The 23,872-nt window shown below is 43.4% G+C and overlaps 1 protein-coding gene across 16 annotated transcripts in view; it reads right to left on the reverse strand.

Moving 5' to 3' along the window:
* CAMTA1 (calmodulin binding transcription activator 1) overlaps nt 1-23,872 on the reverse strand; it is an 847,309-nt gene that overhangs the window by 572,054 nt on the left and 251,383 nt on the right. For 2 of the 16 annotated variants that reach the window (XM_077891389.1, XM_077891388.1), the window contains exon 1: nt 14,619-14,747. The exons of the other annotated variants lie outside the window; for them this stretch is intronic. The gene's annotated coding sequence lies outside the window, so the exon portion shown is untranslated. Of the gene's footprint in view, nt 1-14,618; nt 14,748-23,872 lie in introns of those variants that run through there. 16 annotated transcript variants of the gene reach the window in all.

A 23,872-nucleotide genomic window follows, 5' to 3' on the forward strand; every position in this document is an offset into this window, starting at 1 on the left:
TGATTTGGTCTACACAGTATTTGTTCCCATTCGGCATATTTGCCAACATTTCAGAGATTCCAGCTTCTCTTGAAAAATAATATCTGGCAATTCTGGGCCCATGTTCCTGCAGAGTATATCCACTGGTTGGAGCTGAAGAGCAGAGCAGCTGCACTTTTGGATGAGCATGAGCTTTCAGAAAGCTCATGCCCATCCACCTGGCTGGCTTTCTTTACTCACAACACCTGCTTGAACCTTGTAGGCACATGACTTTGTGGCTGATGTTTCTAGCATTGAAAACAAAGTGTATTTTAAGACATAAACCATATAGGTTATTCAGAAAGAAAATGGATTTAGAGCAATAGGTTTTTGAAGAGAGATATGCTAGGGGCATCTGGGTGGCTCAGTTGAGTGCTCAACCCTTGATTTCAGCTCAGGTCATGATCTCAGGGTTGTGGGACTGGGCCCTGTGTCAGACTCCATGCTCAGTGATGAATCTACTTGAGATTCTCCCTTTCCCTCTTTCTCTCCCATCTCTCTCTCCCTTCTTATTCTTATTCTTCTCAAATAAATAAATCTTAAAAAAAAAAAAGGAGATACATTAGCCAGAGCAGTCATTGCCTTAATACAATATTTGCTAATTAATCTGGACCTAAGATTTCCCCACCTTCTATTTCAATATTATGCCAGTTGTCAATGAGTATCTTTTAGCTCCAATTTCACCCTTATTTGTACTGTTTTGTGACACTGACAATGGGCCCTGTAAACATTTCTCCTGGACCAACCACTTCACAATAGGGAGCAATGAAGTCACCCTACAAGATGATAGTGGCAAGGAGACATCTCTTTCCAGTTTCCGCCCTCTATCATAGTGATATTGTTTTTAGATTTTATTTATTTATTCATGTGAGACACAGAAAGAGAGAGGCAGAGACATACGCAGAGGGAGAAGCAGGCTCCATGCAGGGAGCCCGATATGAGACCCAACCCCGAAACTCTGGGATCACACCCTGAGCCAAGGACAGACGCTCAACTGCTGAGCCACCCAGGCATCCCTCTATCACTATTATTAAGACCATCATTATTATTCAGAGTGGGAGCCCAGTGGCCACGCACATGACATCCCACAGCACGCTCCCTGGTAGGCTGTGGTTCTGGTCCTCCCAATACGCTCAAGCAACAACAGGTTACCTCTACAGACCGACTGCAGCCCATACCCTTTGGCAGCCAGCATGTTCCTGAATTGGACAGGTGCTCTGAAGAGGTCTAAATTTCATCCCATGGGGTTCACAGAATTGTTCTTGTCTTTAGATCAATTATGGTCTACTCTTCCTCAACCTATAGGTAGTAGCTGCTCTTCCAGAAGTATCTGGTACTTCTAGAAACCTCAGGATTCTTTTTACCCCTATTGGTAGTCAACTACCCTTTTTTAGTTAACAATTCTTTTACTAAATTTTCTCTGTTCAAATAACCAATATGGTTTCTGTGTCCTGACTGGACCCTGACTGTTAAGAATCATCCACAGTTCTGAGGATACTCGTGAACTCACTGCTGTGTCATCCTAGAAAACATACTAAAAAGAATAGGATAATGAAAAGACACCTCAAGGAGAAGCATGCATTGGGGGGAGTATCCAAGTTACCCCAGTGAGGACTCTACAGCAAGTTTCCCAGATAATCAGTTACACCGTAGGTTGTTTGAAAGGTATTGGAATGATGTGTACCCTTAATTTGTGAGAAGATCTAATCTGCCTTTTTTGGGGAAATAAAAAGCATTTCTTGTAGAATAGAAAAATGTCACTCCATCTCCCTCTGCCTTCGTAATTTGGGTCAAGTGACTTGACATTTCCTCACCTGAGCTCTGGGATAACACACTGTATTACTACATAGGGTAATATATGCAGATTCTAGGCACATGATTGTTGGGCTAAAACGTTTTTAATCAGTTCTGTTGAGGTATAATTTACATACAAAAAATGAAACTCCTTTATTCATTCATTCATTCATTCATTTTGCTGGAAACTCCTTCTGATGTTTTTCTATGGCAATCTACTTTATTCTTTTTTTAAAGATTTTATTTATTTATTTATTTATTTATTTATTTATTTATTTATTTAAGAGAGAGAGTGTGTGTATATGTGCTGCCGAAGCGAGCACAAGAGAGAGAGTGTGTGTATACATGAGTGGGGGAGGAAAGGCAGAGGGAATCTCAAGCAGACGCCCCAAGGAGTGCAAAGCTTGGACACAGGGCTCAATCTCACAACCCTGAGATCAGGACCTGAGCCAAAATCATGAGTCAGATGCTCAGCTAACTGAACCACCCAGGCACCCCAATGCACTTTTTTAAAAAATGAATACAATGTTATATTAGTATATGGTGATATATTAGGATATATTAGTATATGGTGAGTTTACAATGCTCACCATAATAAGTATAGTTACTACCTATCATCTGTAAAGCTATTACAAGTATTATTGACTATATTCCCTATACTGTACATTTCATCCTTGTGACTTATTTATTTCATAACTGGAAGTCTGTACTTCTTCATCCCCTTCACTATTTTGTCCATCCTCCCCACACCTCTCCCCTCTGGCAGCCATCAGTGTGTTCTCTGTATTTGAATATGTTTCTGATTTTTTGTTTGTTCATTGGGTTTGTTTTTTAGATTTCACATATAAGTGTAATCACATGGTACTTGTCTCTCTATGCCTGACTTATTTCACTTAGCATAGTAATCTCTGGGTCTATCCATATTGTTGTAAATGGTAATATTTCATTCTTTTTAGGCTGAGTAATATTCAATTGTGTATATATATCACTTCTTCTTCATTCATCTATTGATGGACACTTAGATTGTTTCCATATTTTGACTAATATAAATAGTGCTGCAATAAACATTGGGGTGCACATATCTTTTTTTAATCACTCTTTTCATCTTCCTCAAGTAAATACCCAGAAGTGGTATGGCTGGATCATAGGTTACTTCTATTTTTAACCTTTTAAGGAACCTCCACACCACTTTCCACAGTGGCTGCATGAATTTTCATTCTCACCAACAATGCAGGAGGGTTCTCTTCTCTCCACATCCTTACCCAACATTTGTTATTTCTTTTCTTTTTGATACTTGCCATTCTGACCGGTGTGAGATAACATCTTATTGCAGTTTTGATTTGCATTTCCCTCATGACTGGTGATGTTGAACCTCTTTTCATGTGACTGTTGGCCATGGGTGTGTTTTCTTTGAAAAAGTCTATTTGGGTCCTCTCCCCAAGTTATGACCAGACTGTTTCAATTCATTTTAAACACACAGTTCCATGAATGTTAACAAGTATATTATGTATCTATCACCACATTTAGGACATAAACTGTTTCCAACACCATGAAAAGTCCCTTCATACTCCTTTTCCATCCATCTCTGTCATACCTCCAGCCTTAAGCAGCCATTGATCTGCTTTCTGTCATTGCAGATCAGTTTTGCCTACTCTAGAATTTTATATAAATGAAGCCATACAATGTATTCTTTTTGTATCTGACTTCTTTCATTCTTTCACTGTTTCAGAGATTAATCCATGTTTTTGTGTAGTAATCCATTCCCTTTTATTGCAAAGTATTATTCCATTTTAAAGATTTGTCATCATTTGTCTATTCATTCAAATGTTGATTGACATTTGTGTTGTCCCACTTGTAAGCTGTTATGAATAAAAGTTCATAAGGAATTAACATTCATTCACAAGTCTTTGTGTGGGAATGTGTTTTCATTTCTCTTTGGTAGAAACCTAGTACATGGAATCACTTGGTCATAGGGTAAGTATGTGTTTAACTTTATATGAAACTGCCAAACCACTTTTCCAAAGTGTTTTCACTGTTTTATATTTCCATCAGGAATGTATATGAATTAAAGTTGCTCCATGTCTTTGTCAACACTTGGCACTATCAAGCTTCTCAATTACAGCCCTTGTAGTAGGTGTGTAACCATCTCATTGCAGTTTCAATTTGCTTTTCCCTAATAAATAATGACATAACATTTTTTCATGTGCTTATTGACCATTTACATATTTTCTTTTGTAAAGACTGTTTTAATTTGTGTCCAGTTTTTAATGGGGTTGTTTGTCCTTTTTGTTGAATTGTAATAGTTTATTTTGTATTTTGGACATGAGTCCCTCATAACATTTACACATTATGTGTGTTTTCTTCCCATCTCTGGCCTACTTTTTCATTTACTTAATGATACAATCAAAAAGCAGAAGCTTTGTTGTTGCTTGTTTTTTCTTTTGAGAGAGAGATGGCAAGGGGGCAGGCACAGGGAAAGGGAGAGAGAGAATCTTAAGCAGGCTCCACGCCTAGCACGGAGCCCAACATGGGAACAAAAAATCAAGAGTCTTATGCTCAGCCAACTGAGCCACCCAGGCGCCCCAAGGAGAAGTTTTTAATTTTGCTCAAGTTCAATTTATTTATTTTTTTCTTTTCTCAAAAGCTTAATTTAAGAAATCTTCATCTACTCCAAGTTCTCTGCTTTCTTTTGGGAATGTTTAGACTGTATTTAGTGTAATTATCAATGTGGTTGAGTTGAAATTTACCATCATACTATTTGTTTTCTATTTGTTCATTTGTTCTTTGTTCCATTTTCTTTTGTTCCTTTTTTTTCTTGGCCTTCTGTTGGATTAACTGATTTTTTTTTTAATTTTTAGTATTCCATTTATCTCCACTCGGCTTATTAGGTTTGCTTCTGTTTTAGTTGTAGTTGCTCTAGGATTTACATTATGCATCTTTAACTTAGCAGAATCTACCTTCAAATACTAGACCACTCCTGCATACTGCAGACTAAACACTATACTTCCACTTTGCCCCTTCTCTCATTCCTGATATTATCTGTTGTCATATACTTTACTTCTCAATTATGTTCTAGACCCTTCAAAGCAGGGATCTGAACCACTGATTATCTTTTAAAGAAATCAAAACTGAAGGAAAATATCTTAGGTTTACCTAAGTAATCGAAGTAAAATATCTTACATTTACCATTTTTAGCACTCCTCACTGTTTTGTGTAGCTCCAAGTTTTCATCTGGTGTTATCCTTCACATTAAATTCCTTTAACATTTCTTACAGCACAGGTCTCCAAGCAATGAATTCTCTGATGTGTGTGTGTCAATGTGTGTGTTTGTCTGTCTGTCTATGGGAAAACATCTTTACTTTACTTTCTTTTTTTTTTAAGGATAATTTCACTGAATATGGAATTCTAGGCTGACAGGTTTTTTCTCTTTAGGACATAAGAGATTTTACTCCACTGTCTTCTGGTTTGCATGGTTTCTAATGTGAAATCTGCATAAATTCTTATCTTTGTCTCTTGTGTTGTGTCTTCCCGCCCTCTCCCCAGCCCAGCCTCTGGTTGACTTTAAGATTTCCTCTTTATAACTGATTTGAAGCAATTTGATTATGGTATGCCTTGCTGTGTTTTTCTTTATATTTATCTTGCTTGGGGTGTATTGAGCTTCTTGGATCACTAGGTTTATAATTTTCATCAAATTTGGAAAACTGTCAACCATTATATCTTTAAATAAAGAGTGGTAGGCTTTGCTCTGGCAGGCATTTGAATTACTTGTAGATCAACTTGATCCTCTTAAGACTTATTCTTAATCTTTGTAAAGGTGGGTTTACATACCTCTTATTCAAGAAATGTTTTAGCTCAACTATTATTTTTTTTCCTTCTGTATTATATATCCCATTCATCCAATCTGGCTGCTCAGAATTTGAACACGTCCCAGTCCTACATGAGTTCTGGGAATTTTTCACCTTACAGCCGAGGTGTTTTAGCCCAGCCTTGGCAAATTTCAACAGTTCAATATCCAATAGCTATTTCCAGAGGACCCATGTAGAATTCTGGAGCACCTTCTCCACGAGGCTTTCTATTCTCTGACATTCTGTCTTCTGATACCTGGCGTCTCAATCTCCTCCAATTCTGATATCTGTCTCTTCAACTCAGCAAGATGACTGTACTCTGCTTGGGGTAACCTCCTTGAAACCACATTTGAAACGCCTCCAAGCTGAAATACCAAGTGGTTTTGGACTCACAATATCCTCTGGGGAACCAAAGTCCTACCCTGACTATTGCATAACATCTGAAAATATTCCACGTATTTTGTCCAATTTTATACTGTTTATAGCGAGAGGAAAAATCTGGTCCCAGTTACTCCACCAGACAGCAGCAAAAGTCTTTACCATGAATTTTTAGATTTTTAGATTTTTGTTTTATTTTTTTTTGAGAAGTCAGCAATCTGGTGAATAAAGGACATGGCCTGGGTTAAAATTTCAAGGGTACCATTGCTGCCTTAGAGAGAGGTTACCCTGAAGTCTATGGGGATCCAAGCTTTCTCCAGTATCAAAAAGTGGGAGGAAGAGATAATGTCCAGGGACAACTGAATACTGATTCTGTCTTAACAACACCCACCCTTCACTTCTACCCTTGGATGAAGATGTAGACTTGCTGATCTGACAGATTCAGTTCAAGAATCAGAAGAGCCTAAAAGAGCACAGATTGTTGTTATAAGTCCTTCCAGAATAGTGATATAAACCTGAATATAAAACAGAAGCAGTGTTGCAAGAATTTGGCTTCTTTTTCAACCTTGGCAGGATTCTATCTGTAGAGAAAGTGTCACTGACAGCCACACACTGCCAACTCCCATTAAGAACTAGGGACAGGGGACAAGCCATGTAAAAATATCCTGCATCTGCTGGTCTTTGTGTACCTACCTCCCTGTAAAATAAATTCTGAATCCCTAGCTATGAAAATCAGGAATTTATTTCTGTGTGTGTGTGTGTGTGTGTGTCTGTGTGTGTGTGTGTTCTCTTGCTATCAATAGATAACCCTACCTACAATGCTAAAATCTCTACCTCTGCTCTAGCATTAACCAATAGAATCCTTTGGAAATGGGTCTTAAATCATTCAAAGAGGTCAGAAAAGGACTTGAAGGTAACAGATGATGGTTCTGAGAGCAAAACTCTATAAGGACAGAGTAAAGGTGGGCATTTTGACTTGCTCTTGGCCCTTCCTGCCTCCCAGCAAAGCAGAGCAACTTAACTCTGAACAACTAAATTTCCTTGCAGAACAAACACTAAGACTCATCCTAACCCCTCCCCTACCCCAAATCCAATAAAACTAATAAAAACAGAAGCAAGCCATCTTAAAATTAACACATCCAAGATACAAGCAGAAACCATTGATCAAACCTCCTATCTTCCCTCACAGCCGACAGTTCCAGAGCAGCCCTAACACCCCATAATGGAATCCCATTATCTACAAAGGAAACTCGTTCCAGAAGAGAGCCACAAACAAAGAAAGAATCAAAGGAGGCAGGCAAAGGGGGAGACACCAGCACTCGCCTCTGCTCTCATAGGAGGGGTACAACACTCAAGCTGAGAGAGCCATTAGAACTGCAGCAAGGAGGAGGTACTTGCCATAAGTTACAGAGCTGAGAATGAAATTAAGGAAGAGTCCAGTGGGGAAGAAAGGCTTGAGAGCCTACTTTTCTCCATCTGTGCAAAAGCAAAACAAGCTCATTTCATGTAGGAAGGAAATTGAGTCAACAAATATCTGTCCTTAAATTCCAGAACCGCCTGAATTTGGAAAATACAGGATTTTAGCTAAAGTAGGGAGCAAGTAAGATTAATTAGCAAATGCCTCAAATCTTTAATTCACACTTCAAACAAACAAGTTAATTGTGTAGCTAACAGAGTGTGACTTGATTATAGGCCACTGGTGGCCATTAATAGATGAAAGGTGTTTGGATTTCAATAGTGTTTGGATTTCATAACCTGCCTTCATAAAAGAAGTTAAGCTTAGTCACCACCTCCATTTGCTAACACCTGTGATCATGAATCCCACATGGCAAGCAAGTACCCCCAGCTTTGAGCTTTTGGAACTGAAGAGTAAACAGGAGAAGAATTCATGAATTTTCTAGAGGTAATTGTTCTACTCTGCTTTGAAGAGCAGTTGAGTTTGGTCTCAGAAGGCCTTAACATATGCATGAACACAGCCTTCCTAGGTGACACACAACTCAAAAGGCCCACTACTATGCTGTTTCAACAGGAATCCCTTGGGAAGAGCAGTACAGGACCCGCCTCCAACCTGAAGATAATACTGATCAATCATGCAGATACCCTACCCCCAAACACACAAATGTAGGTCCATCTCAGGCCTTAATTAAAACTACAAATGGGAGATGCATCCAAAACCTGCTCACTGATAGTCTGTACAGTCTTCTCTTTGACAAGCTGGGCCCTACCCTCAGAATCTCAGATTACTTTAAAAGGAAAAAAGAGATCTTCCTCTTCTCTTGTTTCTTGATAATATCAAGGAGTAAGATGAGTGATAAGGAGCCCACAAGCATCATACTGTGTCATTTGAAGAGCAGTATAGGCTGCAGGGCAGAAAACACAGTCAATCAAATCTATCTTCCTGAGAAGGTTGTGATGTTATGATGCACTTAATGTCAAAACTTTTATTAAAAGGGAGCTTGCTTCACAAAGGGTCACAATATGGCAATATCAATAGGATGAGGACTGAACTGGCCTTTTCTCTGGTCATGTAAAAAAGAAAAGGATTCCAGTAAAGGGAGACCTTCCCTGTCCAATGTCATAATAGTCTACGAAGTCATTCCCAGTGGATCTGCAGCCAGCTGCACCTCCAAGGGAGTAGCCTTGATATAATATTCTTAGCTTCACTTGAGCTCCATTAATTCCTTGGAAATCTGGGTTGGTCATTATGGGGGATAGAAACCATGAAGAAGGCCTAGGCCCTCTCTCTAAACAGCTTTTGGTCTTGGAAGACTAGGTACCTAAACTAGAAAGTGGTGGAGACTCTAAGACCACTAAGATCCAAAGTGGGCCATGGGAAATCCAGGAACAGCCAAGTGAACACAAGCTGGTAGAGTCAAAATAAGAAACCAACATGCAATGCCAGGGGAGAGGGTGTATGGGGATGCTATCCTTGGTTCTGAATCAAACTTGTGGTTCCAGGGCAGCAATTTCTTTTCTTTTTCTTTTTTTCAAAGATTTTATTTATTTATTTATGTCTCTGAGAGACACAGAGAGAGAAGCAGAGACACAGACAGAGGGAGAAGCAGGCTCCATGCAGGGAGTCCAATATGGGACTTGATCCCAGGTCTCCAGGATCAGGCCCTGGGCTGAAGGCGGCACTAAACCGCTGAGCCACCCGGGCTCAAAACAGCAATTTCTTACTGCATGCCATAACCCATTAACCCATTAGTGAATCCTTAAGTCAATCTAGGGTGGGAACTGATATTTCTTTGGAATGGAACAGAATGGAATGGGGTGGGGTGGGGTGGGGTGGGGTGGCATGAGGTGGCATAAGGTGGCATAAAGTAGAGTGGAATGGAATGAAACATATCAGAGTACACCACAGGTAGCATTGTCCCTTGAAACTTCTGTTCAGATAGTTCATCACAGGTAAATATATATGTGTATGTTCTGAGTCAGAACATGAAATGTATTTCTAGATGTCAAGGACAGATGTTGGGAAATAACTGCTCTAGGGTACAGTTGTTTCTTTCCATACTTGAATAGGAAGACTCCTCTCCCCAGGAATTCTAATGGAAGTTGTAACTAAGAAGCAGTGGTAGAAGAGAACACAGAATGAAAATCAAGAGAAACAAATAAATAGAAGACCACAACTACTAAGAGATTGTAAGAGAAGGGATGAGGAGAGACTTTTGATGTTTTTATATGAGTTACCTAAATTGCTGGGATTTTACCCTGCAAAGTTGAAGTAGGAGGCATGCCTCCCACATCTACTCCTAAAACTACAGGCATTTCAAAAAGAAAGTAGTTGCCTGGCAAACCCAGGGAACACTGGCTGTTTTATTATCAGTTCTCTCATTCTTTGGTCCTCACATTCAATGAAGGACTTTAACTCAGCCTTAAAGGCTTTACTGTAAACTAGGAATAATGACTATACCTGTGTCAGAAGGTGATGATGAGGATTAAAAGACTTAACTTATACCAAGTACTTCAAACAAAGCCTGAAATTCAATAAATGCTATATAAGGGTTAACTTTTTTATTTATAAATTCCTTATGTATTTTTTAAGATCTTATTTAAATTCATTTGCCAACATATAACACACAGCGCTCATTCCATCAAGTGCCCTCCTTAGTGTCCACCACCCAGTTACCCATCCCCCCACCCTCCTCCAGGGTTAATTATTATTATTATCACTTTACTTTGATATAGGTTTAGGTGGCAAACTCAAAGATTTCATATTACCCAGCCATTAAAAACATGCATGAGAATTTAATGCCTAATATACAATATTGGGGACAAAAACTCAGAAACAAAGCTATATAGTTTCAAATACGTTTTACACATGTAAGCAGTATATCAATCTCAATTATATTTTAAAAGAGTCCATAAAAATATTGGAAAAAATCTACTGAAATGTTAACCGCAGTTGGATTTGGGTGTGAGACCTTAGATAAATTTCTCTTTTGTACATTTCCTTCAACTTTTCAGGTTTTTTTCTACAATTAGTACGTGTTTTTATAATCAAAAAGAAAATACTTCAGAGACTCTAGCTCAAAGTCCAAATAGCTTTCATCTTGAAATGTGACATTCTGCAAAGCAGGCAATAAAACAGAATATAGGAGTGGGTACGGCAACACACCTCATTTGCATAGTCATGCAGATAAGCCAACCACCTAGCAGGACTATGGTATTTCTGACTTTCTGATCTTTCTGTGCCACTTCACAACTGCTGAAAATGGGGAATTTACCTAAACTTTTGATTTACTTCCAGCCTCAGGAGGGCAGACTATCAGAGATTACCTGAAACAACCCTGGACACAGACACACCAGCTCAGATCCTCCTGCCCACACCTCAGCCATGGAAGTCAGGTAACAGTACTGGCAAACATGCAGGATCCCTACTATGTGCCAAGCACTGGGAGTGGAACAGCATCTCATTTAATCTTTCCCAACAGCTCTACGATACAGGCATTATCATTGCCCCTTTTCACAGAGAAGGAAGCTGAGAATTTAAAAAGCACAATAGCTGAACTATGGAAAGAGCCCAGATGTCCACCAACAGATGAATGGATAAAGAAGATATGAGGGTGGGGGAGATGGATGATAGACAAAATGGAATATTACTTGGCCATCAAAAAGAATAAAATCTTGCCATTTGCAATGACATGCATGGAGCTAGAGTGTATTAAGTTAAGTGAAATAAGCCAGTCAGAGAAAGACAAATATCATATGATTTCACTCATATGTAGAATTTAAGAAACAAAACAGATGAACATAGTGGGAGGGAAAAATAAAATAAGATGGGAAAAGAGAGGGAGGCAAACCATAAGAGACTCTTAACTCAAGGAAACAAACAGGGTTGCTGGAGAGGATGTGAGTTGGGGGGATGAGGTAACTGGGTCACGGGCATTAAAAACACTTGATGGAATGAGCACTGGGTGTTATATGCAACTAATAAATCACTAAATTCTACCTCTGAAACTAAAAATACACTGTATGTTAATTAAATTGAATTTAAATTAAAAACTTAAAAAAAATTTTTTTAAGTAACATTACCGTTCTATCCTATGCTCTCCTTCAGGGCAAACTCCCTTCAAGAGTGTCCATATTGGCTGCCTTCAAATCCTCTCCTCTCATACTTTCTTAGGCTCATTCCTGTCACATTTTTACTCCCACCATTCCATCAAGACGGTGCTCGTCACAGTCACCAATGGCTTCCACATTGCCAAAGCCAGTACTAATTCTGAGCCTTTACCTTGCTTGTCCTTGCTTGTAGAAACACTGTCTTCACTCAGGCTCTCAGACTTCCATCTCTCTCTCTTGGTCTAACTTCTACTTCTCTGACTGCTCTTCTCAATATTTTTCACTCATTTCTCCTCATCCTGCCCTCTAAACACTGGAATGCCCCAAAGTTCAGTCCTTGGACCTCTTCTCCATCTCCCCCCAACCCCTGTCACCTCATGGAAACTCACAGCTCCAAACATCATCTCTACACTGATTACCCCAAAATTTCTACTTTCAGGCTGGACTTGTACCCTGAACTCCAAACTCAAATATCCAACTACCTATTAAATACCCACCTGCGTACCTGCTAGGCATCTTAAAATCCATATGCCTCACATGTGAGCCCTTGAATGCACCTCTCCACCCACACACACACAAAACATCCTCTCCCTATAGTTTCCCTATCTCAGCAAATGACACCTCCACCCTTCCAGTGGCTCAAGCAAAACACCTGAGAGCCATCCTTGTCTCTTCTGTTTAGAGATTCATGAGCAAATCCTGTTCATTCTACCTTCAAAATATGTTCAAAACCCAACATTTTTCCCACCTTCTTTGCTGCCCTCTTGGTTCCAGCTGCCAGCACCTCTCACCCAGAGGATTGCGCTGGTCTCCTGGCTTATGCCATATCTTCCTTTAAGATGACTCCTACCTCACTCAAAGTCAAAGCCAAGGTCCTCAACAGCAGTCTACTAGCCCTGTATGATCTGGCCCCACTCCCTCTATGATCTATTTCCTACCACTCTGCTACAGCCACGCTGCTCCCTTGCTACTCAGTGGACAGAACAGGATGCTCTTGCCCCAGGGCCTTTGCATTTGCATGTCTCTAAACTTAGAAGAGACTCTTCTCTCAGAATTCCACTTGGCTCATTTTCTCACTTCTGGATCTCAAACCAAAGGTTCCCTTATTAGTAAGGCCCTCCCTAATCACTGTATAAAATAGTAACATTCCCCTATGTACTCCTTTTCCTTCTCACCCACATGACTTTTTCCTATGGTATATATTACCACCTCATATTCTGCAATATACTATGCATATTGCTATACTGTTTTTTTTAATTGTCCCTCTCTGTTCTTACCACAGTCCCCACTAAAATACTGACATTTTCTCCATTTTGATCACAGTCCCTAGAATACTGTTTGACCCAGATTCAATAAATATTTATTGAATGAACAAGCAAACAAACAAATAAGCCTGTTCAAGGCCATCTGGCTAATAAATTCTGGTGGCAGGTTTCAGACCTAGACCTTGTGTCTCCAGATCCCACACACATCCTATCTACATTCTCCTGCCTCTGGTTGCCAAGACATGTTGCCTGACAACCTTACAAAATCAGAAATATCCAACCAGTATGCAGCCAGGTAAGAAGTCGGTATGAGGCCCAATGTGGCTAATAGAACCAAATATTTAAAATACAAGGTTTGTACCAGGAAATTTAGGACATATGATCATGATGCTAATAACATGCATCATGTAACACAGCTTGGATGAGTTCAGTATTGAGAGAGTGGTCCAGGAGCTGATCTCCATGCAGACCATACTGCACACAAAACCCCAGCAAGCATGTAACAAGGATTTACCCTTGACCTCAAGAAAGCTCAGAAGACACAAGGCAGATAGGCCAACACAAATCTACCTTTACTATCAGAGAAATAGTCCAAAACCCTGATCCTACCAACAAAGCCACTATCCCCTACTTCATCCCTCAAAGACTGGATTGACAGTCACCTTCATCTTCTCTGCTCATTTCCTGACGACCCCAGGCAGCATGGCATAGGGTATTTGCACCACATTATGCCCAAATCCTTTGCTTTAATTGGTCCTAGGCATTTCTATTTTTATTTTTTATTTTATTTTTTTTTTTTTTGGCATTTCTATTTTTAGCTTCTTTCACTTATTTGGTTTAAAAAGTTAATCTCTGCATGATCCAATAGGAGTCCAGAGAATAGATAAGATAGTGAGACTAATCTACAGCATTTGTGTTTAACGGTTAGATATTAATTGACTTTTTTTAAGTGTGTAAATCGGTCCATATTCAGTCTTTGTAATCTGTTCATTCTCATTAATGGAGGAGCAATACTCATCAACAGCTCTATACTACATATCACCTTGTAAAACTATAGTCCATTTATTTTTTTAAATAAAATAGATTTATCACGATTTGAAATAAAGTCATTAAAATAATAATTAAAAACACAACTACAAGCACAATAAAAGTTCCATGATAATAAACCACATTTTAATGTATACTAATTCTCCTAATGATTTACTCTCTACATTTTACAGGGTCAAATCAATGTCTGTACAAAAAAAAGAAATTCAATTAAATTCTATTCACTGTATCTTTCAAGTGAGTCTATTGTTTGCTTTTGTTTCCTATCAGGCCATTTGTCAGTTGTTCTAGCCCAAGATTACAAATAGGAGGGACATGGCCCCATCAAGGTCAGGAGAAACACGTCCAGATCCTACCCAATCCACCTTCACCATCTCCTGTTCATTTGTCATTTGTGACCTTGCTCAAAGAGGGGAAGAGAAGGAGGAGGCACCATACTCCCGCACAAGCCGTGGGCCTGTGGGCTCTGACTCACGTGCCCTCCCCTCTTATACTCAGCCAACACAGGTACCTCTGTGCAGAAGCAGAAGCCACTTCTGCCAGCAATGGCAGCTTGGAGCTCAGACTGTCCCTCTCTGAACTTTCTCTTGCCCAGAAACATACACACAGGCAGTCCTCCCCTTCTGAAGAATATCCTGCCTGGGTGCTCAGAGCCAAAGAAAGCACATCTGCTCCCCAGTCCCTTCTACCAAAGCAAGTTACTTACCAAGTCTTTAGCATGCCTGAGTGATTTTTCTAGAATTCACACGTACATACACAGACACACAGATGATTTCTATGCTTGGGGAAAATGGCAGGTACTGACAGTTTGATGAGATAGAAGGATGGAGGGTGGAGGCAACTGGGGAGGATATGTCTGCCTGTCCCCTCCCTGCCACCAACAGAAAAGGGCATTGCCCAGTGATGTGCTGGAGCCAATGTATGGAGACAGTGGTCCTGGTCCTGGGCTGGGTCTGAGCTAAATGCCCCTTTTGTTATCACCACTAGGGCTCACTGGGCATGACATGACCTGCATATCAGAGATAAAGCCAGCTTCTCAAAAGGCATTTGTTGTGCAAAGCCCAAGGAGCATTAGCATGCAGAAAGGGAAATGTGACCCCAGAAGCTCACTCTAGAGTCATAGGGAGTCAGCAGTGACCACTAGCACCAGAATCCACCCACTTTTCAAGTAAGGGAAAACACATTACTGAATGAAAATTATTTACTTCAGGCTCCAACATGAACTAATGAGGAACCTGAAATAAGGCCAGGAGTGTGGGGCGGGGCAAGGTGGGAACCCTCTGGGCACCTGTGGGGTAATAAAAGGAAAAAGAAAAAAGAAAAATTAAAAAGAAAAGGCCATAAGTGGCTATTTAATATCTATGCTTTTCTTGTAAGTCTAGAAAGTCTAGTGCAACATATACATTTCCTTTCTGGAACCTTCCTGGCTCCATGGCCATGATGTCAGGAGAGCCCATGGAGCCTCCTTGAGATGCCCCCAAGTGAGCTGCACTGATTAAGCTATCTTCCTTTCCACTGACACAGGAAGAAGGGGTGCCTGTGACCCCCGAAGCTGTCACATCCGGGAGTTGGCCAATCCAGGCATTTCCAGGCCCTGCCTGCAGCAGAGCCCTCTTCCTCCAGAGAACAAAGGGTACATATTACCCAGGAGCCTCACTTCGACCCCAAGGAGCAAGAGCATCAGAAAAGGATGAATGAGCAGGCTGGGGGAGGCCAAGGAAGTGAGCAGGAAGTGGCAGAGGTTCTCATTAAACAAGACGGCCTCATGCTGGTGCTAGGCTTTATAAGTCTCAGCTGCACAATGCTTTTTAAAATATAGGTGCAATTTGGGCCTGTGGTTAATACTGTTTAATTTTATTTTGTACTGTGTAATATTTTCCCAAGCTGGGCCTAGAGTACGTCTAGAGTCTCACTCAACTCCAGACCTGGCTGGCCTGGCAAATGCACCTGGTCAGGCAGCTGTGTGCAAGTCCTTGGCTGCCCCACACCTCTCAAAGTCTGCAGCCACACAGCGATGATGCTGTGGGCCAGGCTCTCCTTGGCTGCTCCCCTCAGCCACTGACTCAAGATCTATCCTGCTGGCTGGCCCATGATCCGGTTCATTTGTTTGCACCTTCAACAACTATTTATTGCCTCCTCACTCTGTGCCAGGCAGTCCGCATCCAATTTTTGGTTTGGAAAATATGATCACTGTGATCCTCGTGGAAAGGAGTGAACTTCTAAAAGAGAAATTGCAGATTCTAATCTTGGTTCTACCACTTCCAAACTAGGTGACCCTGGGCAAGCCACTTAACATCAGAGTCTCCTTTCTGTCCTCCAAGGGTCTCCTGAGATGAAGCAGGAAAGCGCTCTGCACAGTGCATGGAACAAGGCAGGTGCTCAATAATTGATGACTGCTCCTTCATGGCTAATGTAGACAGCCTTCGCCAGTTCTCTTTGGGTTAAGGGAACAATCAGGGAAGAAAGATGTTATGTGAAATGGGAAGACAACCCCCATAGGACACTGGGGGCCTAGCAGGCCCATGAGGGCAAGGGCAGTGGGTGTCTGAAACCTGCCTTTCCTGCCTTATGGCTGTGCAGGAGTGAGGCCCGCTGCCACTCCCGCTGCCCCAGGGGCTCTCCAGCAGGAGAATGATGAGGGACAATGCAGAGGGTCCATTCGCCCTCTCCATGAAAACAGGGCAATAACTCCACTCAGCTGAAACACCCCATATCAATTAAATGCCAATATGTAAAAAGAAGAGGAAGAAAATGTTCATGTTCAGCATGCTGAGAAATAAGAAAGGAACTCTGTCTGTCTCAGGGCAGTCTCTGAAAGGGCCAGAGGGTCCTCTGTGATGGGGAGCTGCCAGCAGCTAATCAGGATCTAGAGAGCTACATGGGGCCCATGTTCTGTAGCCATGAATTTTTCTGAATCCCAATAAAGTACATTTTACTTTATCTGTGCAGATTATTTATAAATGGATTTTTCAATAAAAAAAAAAAAACAGAGCTTAGGCCATATGATGGATTTTCCTTGGCACCTCCTTCAAGACACTTTCATCCCTGGCACCACCAGCCTGGTCCAGTAGTATCTGCCCGGATCAGCCCGAACTCCCCTCAGGCCACTGATTGGCTTTCAATAATTTCTCAGAACCCCGTGAGTAGTCACTAAATTTAAAGTCCTATCCTTAAAACTCACATTTAACTCAGTAAGTGCTTACTGATATCTTACTATAGGCAGAACACCAGGCGACCCAGGCGCTGTGCAGGAGAGAGGGGATGCAAGACAGAAGCAAAGATTTCCTGAAGCACTGGCAAGTTAGAAAAGGAAGCACTTTTGCATGAAACTGAGTGCAGGACAAGGAACATGGGAAAGGGTTGAAAGGAGGCTGGTGTTGACAGTGTGTGGATTGAAGAGAGAAGCGTCTATATCAACAAGAATATGTCTGGCTGTGAGATTACAGAAAATTGAACCTAAACCTGACCCAAGAAGGAAAATGCATTATCTCATGTCCCAGGGGGTTTGGAGGGACGGGTGATGTCACTGACATCATCGGGAACCTGTGTTTGTTCTTTCAGCTCGGACGCACTGACCTCGGGCTGCACCCACATGGCAGCACTTGAGTGGCAGCTGGGAGGTCACAACAGCTCCCTGAAGTCATCAGGTTCTCAAAGCCCAGAAGAGTGAACTCTCACACCCCCTTGAAAGAGCTAGGAAATTTCTCCCAGCTCTCCTGCACATCCCACTGGCACTGAGTCAGTGACAGCCTGCCCCTAAACCAACCACTAGTCGTGATGGGTTAGATTGATCCAATTTGACTCTCCATGGCTAGAAAGAGACCTGGCCTCTCCCCAAAAATCTGGCCATTGACACCTGTTAGCAAGAAAGAAGACGGGGACTGCTGTTGAGCAAACAATCAAAAAGCTGCCCCGCCTGGAGAAATTGACCTTTGGCATTAAGCTACCAAAATATACACACTTAGAAGCAGGGCGCATGTCTGTTTTGTTCTCTCTATACCCCCTGTGAGTAGCACAGTGCCCCGTATTCAGTGGGCACTCAAATGTTTGATGAATGAATGAATGCTAAAAGTAATCGAGGGACTGTCTAGAAATAGAATATAGAACATTCAAACCCCAGTCAGGTCTCAGGGAATCAGGACAGCAAATAGGATCACAGAGGTAAAGGACACAAATGCGTTCTCCTAAACTATGAACCCAGGGCACCTCCCAGATGACAATTTTGTCCAGCAAGGAAGCAAAACTTTCTTTCTCTCAATTTCACCTATTAATCAGATGAAATGAGCCCCAGATGCTCCCCCTGAGATATTACCAGGCTAAGGGAGGAAGGCGGCTATCACATGGCACAGATATCGTTAGCATCAAGACTTTCAAAAGGATGCAACCTTTTTATTCAAGTAGTCAAATGGATCTTTAGCTCGTTTGCTCTTTTTTTGTAAGATTTTATTTATTTATTCATGAGAGACACAGAGAGAGGCAAAGACATAGGCAGAGGGAGAAGCAGGGTCCCTGCGAGGAGCCCGATGTGGGACTTTCTAAGATTTTTTTTTTAATTTTTTTTTTTATTTATTTATGATAGTCACAGAGAGAGAGAGAGAGAGAGAGGCAGAGACACAGGCAGAGGGAGAAGCAGGCTCCATGCACCGGGAGCCTGATGTGGGATTCGATCCCGGGTCTCCAGGATCGCGCCCTGGGCCAAAGGCAGGCGCCAAACCGCTGCGCCACCCAGGGATCCCCCGATGTGGGACTTGATCCCAGGACCCCAGGATCACAACTAAGCCCAAGGTAGACACTCAACCACTGATGCACCGAGGTGTCCCTAGTTTGCTTCTTCTTTAACTAGTGTTGTTCCAAGACGAGAAAAATCTGTTCCAACTATTTTCAATGACATGCCCTGCTTCTCAATAATCAGTGTATGTACACAGACAGATGTACCTTTCATGCTTAGTATGCCCAGGTGGAGAAGCCCACCTAAAACCAAACAGTGCAGGTGGAGCCAAGGACAACACTGGTGAGGCTGTCACCCCCAGGAGAAGAGGAGCCAACAGGGAAGGAGGACATGTTTGGGGTGTGGCAAAAGGCCAGAGAGAGAGATGACCCCAGGCAAGAGTGGGGCCTAGAAACAGAGGCTGGACAGGAAGCCAGCAGTTAGGACACCAACCAGCATGAAGTCAAGGTCGGTGGCCTCGGCTTCTCCCACAGAAGTCAGTCTGTCCTGTCATAGGCATGACAGGCCTCATTTCTTTGGCCAAGATGGGTGATGCTGAACCACTCCAGCCAACTCAGACGCCCTTGACAGAGTCAAACAAGTGCCATGTTCTTCTCTACTTCCTCTTACTCAATCTAAGTACTGCTACACTTCCCAGTGTAGAAGGGCGGTGGACATTGATACACACACCTGAGGCCACCTGCTCCTTGAAAGGAGAAAAATCCTTCTCCAGGTTGGAAGAAAAAGTATCTCCCTGGTTGGTCTTTACTACATTCAGATTTGAGCTTCCACCACCAGTCCAGCTCTCTCTTCTGAATCCCTCCAACCCTACTGTCTTCCCTCCTGTGGCCACAGAGAAGCACCCCACCCCAGGCAGGTCAGGTCCCTCAAGTGTTGCTCTGCATCTCATCTTCTCTCACCTTCTCAAGCTTTCTCTCTTCTGTGTCATCCATTAGCCAAAATTCTTCTCCCCGTCCTCTCTCTGGCCCTCTCTGTTGATTCATTCCACTCCTATCGCTCCTGTCTCCTCCGTTTTTGCTAAACTTCTCCACAGCCGGTCTACCTTCAGACCACCAAATCCAGTCTGGCCTCTTTCCCACGTCAGCTTCCCAGCGGCCTTGCACAGAACTGACCACACACCCCCTGCCTGCCCCACCCTCCCTCTCACCACCGCTATCACCACCTCCTCCCTTCCCCAACCCAGGACTTTGAACCCTGCAGGATCCTGCCTGCCCTCCTCACTCCCACACCTGCACTCTCCTGAGGCATCTTAGCCTGGCTCATGGCTTGCAACAGCACCTAGTCTAGTCATTGGCAAAGAAACTTACTTGTCTGAGCTCCTGATTCCTGTGCCCAGCTGCCTCCTTGGACATATAATAAACATCTCACATTTAACATGTTGAAAATAGTCTTGTTTTGCCTCCTTAAACCTGTTTCTCCTCCTCGATATACTGCACTGCTCATCACCTGGTTACTGAAGTTGAAAACCCACAAATTCTTTGGTTCTAAGTCTAAGGGCACCTCAGAGCTGTGCACTGCTCCTCACCACCACTGCCAGGCCCCTCCGGTCTCACCTGGACACCTGCTCAACACCTGCTTACCAGGGACAATGGTGCCTGACCACACCCTGCCACATCTCAGGGCTTTCTTCTACTGCCCCCCCGCCCCCTCCCACCATGCCCTCCCTCACTTACCACCACCTCAGGGTTTCAGCAGCCAGTGGGCCTTCCTTGGCCCTGGACCACAACAAGCCCCTTCCCATCCAAGGCCCTTTGTAACTTCAGTTCTTGCCACCTGATGCATACCTTTCCTAGCACTTCCTAGGCCACCTTCCTCCCTCCCTTCCCATCCCAGCTCCTCAGGGACTAGCCCCCGGAGCATCCCCCGCAGACCACCACTCCCTTCCACAGCACTTCTTACCAAGGATGTGGTCATGACTATCTATTACCTGATGGCTTTGGGCTGAACCACGTCCCCATCAAATTCCTCTTGAAGTCCTCATTCCCCATGTGAGGCACCTCCCTCATGATGGGATTAGTGGTTTGATAAAAGGAAGAGAGAGACAGAGACAGAAACAGAGACACAGAGAGACAGAGAGAGCTCTCCCCACCATGCCAGGACACAGTGGGAGGGTGGCCATCTGAAGGCCAGGAGGCAGGCTCTCACCAAAACCCAAAGTGGCCAGCAGCTTGCTCTTAGGCTTCCTGGCACCCAGGACTGTGGGAAAATCACTGACTTGTTGAAGCTGCCTGTCCCACAGTATTTTGTTACAGCAGCCAAGCTGACTAGTGCACTGATTTACTTTCCTTGCTCCCTCACTAGCATGTAAACTGCAAGAGCAGAAAATGTCTCTGGCTCTTTCACCATTATGTTTGCTCCCCCGCAAGCAGGATGCCCCACGGGGACAGGAACCCAAAGGGTATGACTGTCACACTGGCTCCCGTTTTGCATCTACAACCTGCTGTTTTTTATGAGAAGAAAATGTCTACTACTTTAAATCTAAATCCAAATGCAAATTAGAGCCAGGACGTATTTCAGATCCAAAACATGTTTAAAACCACAAAAAGGGAGGAAGGGGTCATGCAATGGTATTTCTTCAGAAGGAGTCTTTCACTGCAAGAAGGGGAAGCTTCTGTCTGTCCCTGCCTCCTGTCTGCAATGCAGCTAACCCAGCCTTTCCTACGGCATGCGCCACAGAACGTTCTCTCCACAGATGTTCTCCCAAAATAAAGCAAAAAGGATGGGGAAGCAGGGGGAGGAGGTAGAAAGGTGCTTGTGGTCAAACTAGTTAGTGAAATGCTTCAGACAACCGCCCCTGGAGGCTGTGCCTCAGCACATGCTTGAAGGCCTTGTGGTACAGATACCCCCGTGACTTTCCACCAGCACTTTGAGACTGGATCCGGCTTGCTCTTGAGGTCTGAATCACGTCCCCAAACAGATATGCTTGAGTCCTAACTTGGTACCCGGGAATGTGAGCTTATTTGGAAATAGAATCTTTGTGGAGGTGATCACGCTAAGGTGAGGTGGTACTGGGGTAGGGTGGGCCCTACAGAGGGCACAGCTGTCTCACGTGCCCGGCCATGTGCAGACGGATGCACCAGGGAGGAGGCCATGGAAGCAGAGACCAGAGGGATGCAGCTGCAGGCCCAGGAACGCCAAGCATCACTCACCTCCACCGGAAGTGAAGATGAGGCAGGTTTGTGTCTGCTGGCCCTGCTGGCACCTTGCTTTTAGACACCTGGCCTCTGAAACTGTGAGAGAATGAATGTTTGTCACTTTAGGCTGCTGGGTTTGTGGGACTGGTTACAGCAGCTATGGGAGACTCGCACACCTGCCACCCTCATAGCACAGGTGCTGGGGCTCCCAGAGCCTGCTCTTCAGGCCTGAGCATGAGCCCCACGGTGGCAGCACTGCCACTGGGCAAGAAGACTCCTCACGAGGACTTCGTTGGGCCTTCCCGCACAGCCTCACTTGACTCTCAAGGATGGTGTCTCCCCTGTCACTCACTGGGTGCTAAGAACTTATGAGGGCATCTGATAGACAGTTCTGTGTCGCGCACTCCACCATTTAACCCTGTCTCATCTTCTCTTCCTTTCATCACTTTTTGCATCAAAAACATTTAACTGTATTATGTTTCCTTATAATTTACCTTAAATATATAATCTAATACACAGCCATTCATTGAGCATCAGCCATGTGTATAGAACCGAAATCCTTTCTGGAACAAGGTGGGATATTAAAATATGTACACTTTAAAAATGTAATTGGACCATATAAATCATCACAATAAACCCTTTATTCATTCATCCTCATGACCCCTGGCACTGCTGCATGACATTCAAATCCCTGGTTATCTGGCTCGGGCTCTTTTTCCCAGCTCCCTCTGCCAGCCCTACCCTCCACCCAGCTACCACCGTCTGGTGCTGCGCCCACTCCATCCCCACTACCAGCGCAGTGCTTCTGCCTCTGCCTCCTCCCTGCTCTGTCACCACCTCACCAAGCCCACCATGACACTGACTGCCTCAGAGCCTTGGCACAGCCTATGTCCCCTACTTAGAATAGCCTTCCTCCTGCCCTCTCCAGTCTGTCTGCTCAACTCTATTAAAAATCTGGCCTAGCCATCACTTCCTCCAAAAGGCCTTTCCTGGTACCTAACACTCACCCCAGCCCCCTTGTATCTATGTGCCCTTCACAGGGGTAACATCCCATAGAATAAATGGTTTTATAGACACCACTACCCAGAATGGACACAAGCTAGAGCAGAAGGAGCACTCAGGGAGCTTGGGGTGGCACCATCTTTATCAATAGTTATGAAATTGTTTCAATAGGTTAATAGCCTGTGAGCGCAGGCAGCTGGCAGCCCAGCTGAATATATATCCCGGGCTGTGTGGGACTCACCTTGAGAATACGTGTGTGTTTACATGTCTGCCCTGCTCAGGACACGACTGGATTTTACCCAATTTCAGAGCCTTGGCACCTGACATCATACCTGGCACAAAGGAGTTACTCAATTAATATTTGTTGAACTGAACCAAACTCTTTCAGGCAAAGACAAAATGGAAAGACTGGGGATTTTCCCAGACTGTCACATCGCCTTGGTGAGCCAAATAAAACCTGTTCCTGGACAGTCTGTTTGCTCAGATGGCGAGTCTGTCAGATTTCACAGCTTCAGCGACCTCATGAAGCTCTGACCTGAAAATAAATTGAGAGGGAATAAAAAAAGAAGAAGGAAGAACAAGGGAAAATGATCTGCTCCTTCTGAGGCCGCTCTTCTGGCAAGCACACTCCAGTCAGTTCCAAGAAACAAAAGGAAATCTTCCTTGTGTCAGAAAAACCGACATAAATCTCCAACAATTCTGCTTTTCTGGCAACACTTTACGTGCTCCTGGGAAATTGGAACCCAATTCTCGAACAATTTCGATGCAGAAGGCTTGTCTTGTATTATACAAGAGGCCACAAAACTTTCCACAGTCTGGAGAAAATGTATGCTGCTTTGGATGGCACATAAAATCCAGGGGTGCGAGGGCTCGTGGCCATAACATCTTCCAGTGTACCCATGACCTGCAGCTCACTGGTTTCCCCTGGCGGCCGGAAGCCATGTACACCATAGGTAGAGGAGTGGCCACCTCAAAAAGAAGCCACCAACGTGGAGCAGAAGGCCCCTGTAATGGAATGAATGGTGTCCCCCTGCCAAATTCACACATTGAATTCCTAACCCCCAGCACCTCAGCCTGTGACTGCATCTGGAGATG

This window comes from Canis aureus, chromosome 3 (assembly GCF_053574225.1).
Source record: "Canis aureus isolate CA01 chromosome 3, VMU_Caureus_v.1.0, whole genome shotgun sequence".
In the NCBI taxonomy this organism is placed as follows: domain Eukaryota; kingdom Metazoa; phylum Chordata; class Mammalia; order Carnivora; family Canidae; genus Canis; species Canis aureus.